The following is a 5,205-nucleotide window of genomic DNA, read 5'->3' on the forward strand; positions in this document are numbered from 1 at the left end:
TCGGAGTCGAGAAAAATCTTAATTGTTATTGGACGCGATAGGATTGGCGTAGATATGTGGGCCTGCAGTGGCTCGAAATAGCCCGTAGAGATCGTCGTAGTAATTACCCGAAAGAATGGCCCTCAGAGCTCTGATAATCGGTAGTTAGATAAAAATTTACCCGAAACCAAATTCGTAGTGTCGAGATTCTTCTCGACTTACGTTATATAAGAATTCTCGCTCGCTCGATAACTTCTAATGATCGACGATATATATATGATGTGTGTAGGAGTAAATACGAGGGATTCGTTAAAGCGGGCTCGATTCGGTTAAGTGGGCTTGAGGAGAACGGAGCTTGCTAAGGTAGGAACCTACATACCAATATATAGTCCGCTTATTTTCATGCATGATTTGAGTTGTTTAAAATGTTAAGAAATAGTTTATGCATCAACCATGCATGTATATATGATATTCATGTTTTTGCATTGTAGTTTTCCTCGATATGAATTAAGTATATGGATAGCTTTCGCGTGAAATGGTTTTCTGTAAAAATCGGGGTAGCGAGGGATTGTTTTCTGGTTAAAAGTGAAAAACTTGTTTTGGGGAAAGGTTCGCGTCTCTTGTCTCAGTAAGGAGACAGAGAGATGGATTTTGTAATGCGGGTAAAGATTACCCGGTTGTTTGTAACTAGGTGCGAAGTTCTGGATTGGTCCCGGGATGGTCGAAGTATTTATTTATGATTCGCCGTTTGGGAATCATCGGTTGTTATTTACTATGACTGGCCCGTTTGGGAGTCATAGGTTGTTCTGCTCGATTTCGGGAAATCCAGGAACTCACACCTATATAATCAACAGTTTTAAAAGAAAAACTAGATATGTAACTAGAGTATTTGAAAATAATCGGTAATACGAGTATATATATATATAGATATTACTATGTTTATCACGAGGAGATTTAGAAAAGGAACTGTGAATTCCTATAAAGAAGGAACTGTTGTCGCATTTCCGGAGACGGCAGTTCGCTCTAGGATTCCAACTGTGGTGTACACCTTTCGAGGTGGTGGGCCACCTTTAAAGGGATGCATCACTGGATGTAGTCCGGGAATTCCTTTTCTACTTTTCTAGATAACCATGCTTGTAGTGTCACGCTGTATGGTGATTAGCTTGAGTGGGGTTACATGTTACCTCGATGAGGTTTAGACGCGAGGAGTGAGAGTTTAGTCCACTCCTGGATGTGTGTCAGGATCCTGAGCAGTCTGCAGTCGTCGAACGGTTGACCACCGTAAGTTAGGTGACAGCCCGTATGGGGTCGTAGTCACAGGCCCACCTGAGCCCTAAAAAGCTTTGGGGATTTTTGTGTGTATCGAACACAACAACGGCATTTCATCTCCCTCGCCGGTAAAATCGAAAACAACGGTGCATGGTTCACACCGGGAAGTATCTTGACCGAGATTGCTGTGGATCGGGCCGAAAGTACCATACCGCACCCTCACCATTCTAATAGGATGCAGCGGCCACAATAGTTGTATGATGACTGTGAAACTCTATTTTGAATATTAAAGAAGCATACCGATATGATTTATGCTAGCTAGTGATCTATTGTATAGTCACGATATTTGAATACTATTATAGAAACCCTGCATGTTTTAAATGTTTTGTATAAGTAGTCTAGTATTGGTTATGTATGTTTCTACTGGGCATAGTTGTTTGCTCATCCTACCTAACATTTCAGACGAGCCAGTTGCGGAGGAGGCTTTTCCTAACCCTAGCGAGGAGGGTTATGGGGATTTGGGAGGATTTCCCCATGCTTGACGAGAGGCAGAGTCAAGTTTATATTTTGGACTGTATAGAGATGACCTAGGTTATTCTTTTGCTGTATATAATGAGCCTAGCTCTTTTCCTTTGGTTGTATAGAAAGAGACTAGTTTCTTTTGTTGTATATATAGAGAGCTAGGTCATTTTGATGTAATAATCGTATTTGGCAACGGTTCTCCTTGTTTTGTAGTTATATCGTCATATCCCTGTAGTAGTTAGAGTTAAGTGTGGTATATATGGTTGTTGGATGTATGTATGGTTGGATGAATGAATTATAAGATGTCCAGGGTTTATGACAGGTTATGACAGGTTTTTAGGGTTTACGAACGTCGATCAAACAAAGGAAACTCTGCCGAAATTTCGGTAGAATCGGGATAGGTGTCGGCCTCGAGATTCATTCCACGTCCTCGGGATGTGTGTTGGGTCTCGGGGCGTGACACCTTGGGTGTTTTTAGACCTATTTGAGGTCCATAGGTTAACTTAAACAGACTTAAAATATTGAATAAACAATACCTGTGAATTTCTTCTGTAAAAATCTCATTATTCAAAAACAAAACCCTAACCGCCATTAAAAAGAATATTTTTGATTGAAAGAAATAAAAAGAAGGAGAAGAAGAAGAAAAGGGATTGGAGAAAAAAAAAAACATATATGGGTATTCTTTTGCAAATTCAATTTCGGGTGAGTAGTATAAACCTTATTTTCATATAATTAATTTATTACTATGGTTTAGATTAGTTGTGTATTTAAGTCTCTATAATGATATAGAACTTTGAGATCGAAATTATTTATTTAATCAGAGACTTTCGGTATATTGAGTTATTGGCACAAAAAGTTTAGCTTTGATATATAGGTGTTGTTGTGCTCAGGAGTACTTGTATATGGTAGTGAGTAAACCATATGTTTATTGATTGATTGGTAGTATTATATAGGCCTGCAACTGTTTTGAATGATGTGAAGTCATTGGATTCATGTTATAGGGTTTTGATTTTCAGAATTTCAGAACTATTCTTAGTAATTTAAGCATAGAAAATTCGTTTTTGATCTTTTTTATATGAATCTAACGCCTGTCTACTGTAGACACACATATCTACAACTTTTGTGTTTCGTAAAATTTCATATCTAGTCGTTTTGCATACTGAAATTTAAGTTGAAGTCTGACGCAGAAACTGGGACTGAAACGGAGCAGTCTGCAGTAATAAAATCATATAAAATAAAATATTTACTCTTTTGTGTTGATTCCAAAACCATTAGAATCTAGACTTATAGGTATAATCTCATACTTTGACCTGAGTTCATACTCATGTTTAAGATCATGAAAACTGACTTCAATATATGATAACTGTTTGTGCACATATTCTAGATATGTTGCATTGTAGGAAGTGTATAGGACACTATACTTTGTAGATTTGTGGGAAACCAAAACCTAATGAAACCTTAGAGAGTCATTTATCCGATTCAGTGAGCCTCACTTAATTTGGATGAGTGACGAAAAAGATATGACCTCGACAATTCTATGCGTCAGAAATTCTATTAGTCAGAAAACAATTTTCTGCATAGGGTTTGATCACAAATTGCATAAAGCTAGAGGGAGAGTTAGAGTTTTTGTAAAACATGAAAATGTGAGTTTTATAAGTCTTCTTTCTAACTCAATTGGCCTTGCCATATTCCGAGGTCTGTGGTCGTAGAAATAATGCCTGGAAGTTTGGTTGACATAAAACAGTGCGTCAGAAATCAGTTTCTACGCACTGTGTTCAAGTCCAGTTTTAAAATAGTTAGGTTGAGATTTAATATTTTTATAAAACATAAAAGAGTAAGATCTGAAAGTCTGTTTTCTATTTCAATTGGCCTCATCGTATTCGAAGTCTCGTGGAATTAATTATGACGTTTGGAAGTTTGACTGGCATAAAACAGTGCATCAGAAATCAGTTTCTTCGTACTGTGTTCGAGCCTAGTTTTGGCATATTTAGAATGAGATTGGGTATTTTTGTAAAACATAAGAAAGTAAGTTCTGTGTGTTAGCTTTTCAACACAAAAAGCCTCGATGCGTTTGGATACCTATAGAAAGAGTTGTGTCATTCGGAAGATAGTCCGTCAGAAATCTAGTTTGCTGAATATTAGGATTTTTACCGTTTTGACCTAAGTTTTCTTCTAGATGGGCTGAGATTGGGACTTCAAGTTCTACATGAAAAAGTCTATCTGCATACCTTAGTTTCTAAATAATTAAGTTACATGTCATTTGGATTAATGTAGGAAAAACTATAGCATTGACTATGTGGCTGATAAGAACTACGAAGGCTTGATTCCAATCTTGAAAGATTTGGATACGTAGGCAGCTTTGAGAAAAGTACAGCCACTACACTATACTATATTATATATTATATATTAGTTATTGTGATAACTATATGTGTACAATGTTAGTACTTAATGGTGTACGTTATTGTGGTTGTTTAAAATGTATTCACAAGACATTTAACTAATACCTTATTCCTGATTGAACCTTTTGATATCTATGATTTATATAATTGATAATGAGGTGAGTTGATTAGTTATTGTGTTTGGAATCTTTAGTAATGATTCTATTGTTTGAGACGATGTTTGTTTTGTAATGAAAATATTAAATGAGAACTCTTGAGTGTTAAAAATCCAGTGTAAAAGTGTCAGGTGAAAATTTAATGTGTCGCCCACATCTTTAGATCTCTCCACGTCTCTTTGATGAAAAGAAAAGAAAAGAAATATTTATGACTAATAATGTCATGAAAAGCCGCCTTAGAGAGGAACTAATGCATTCGCCTTGTTGGTTGGCTGTATTCCTTAAATGTACGAGAATGTAGGTGGGTATTCCTTGAATGTGGCGGGAATGACTCAAGGTATTCATGGAATGTGCTATGAATGACCTGTTAGTGTTATGATAGGTATTCTTTGAATCTAGCGGGAATGACCTAAGGTATTCATTGAATGTGCCATGAATGACCTGTTAGTATTATGATGGGTATTTTTTGAATGTGGCGGGAATGACCCAAGATATTTATTGAATGTACCATGAATGACCTGATATTTTGTTATACCCGAAGGAGGCTTTGTGATTATGTGTATAGAAAGCCCAGAGATGGCTGTGACTCATAAGTTACGAGTTTATAAGATGAAAATATGTTTCCTTGAAGCAATATCCCCGCTTGGGACATATGTCTTGTAGTGGTACTCGGTGTGAGTGAGACACACGAATATGTGTGATTTGGCAAATGTGTGTAGTGCAAATTATGGAGTAGGTGATAGGGTTATATACTAAAAGCATTACTTTTGTATTAACTCTAATTCTTTATATTTTGGATGAGAATCATATGGGCAAATGTTATGCATATTATATATGTTATTAGTTATATGCATGTGTCTAATACTTTATGTTGTGGATGA

At 36.5% G+C, this 5,205-nt stretch overlaps 1 long non-coding RNA gene across 1 annotated transcript; it reads left to right on the forward strand.

Annotated features, from left to right (window-relative positions):
* Positions 1-293: 293 nt before the first annotated feature.
* LOC147489522 (uncharacterized) lies at positions 294-2,041 on the forward strand. Its single transcript, XR_015202686.1, has 2 exons — positions 294-342; positions 1,711-2,041. It is a non-coding gene; the product is annotated as an uncharacterized LOC147489522 (long non-coding RNA).
* The last annotated feature ends 3,164 nt before the right edge of the window (positions 2,042-5,205 follow it).

This window comes from Coptis chinensis, chromosome 7 (assembly GCF_015680905.1).
Source record: "Coptis chinensis isolate HL-2020 chromosome 7, ASM1568090v1, whole genome shotgun sequence".
Classification (NCBI taxonomy): domain Eukaryota; kingdom Viridiplantae; phylum Streptophyta; class Magnoliopsida; order Ranunculales; family Ranunculaceae; genus Coptis; species Coptis chinensis.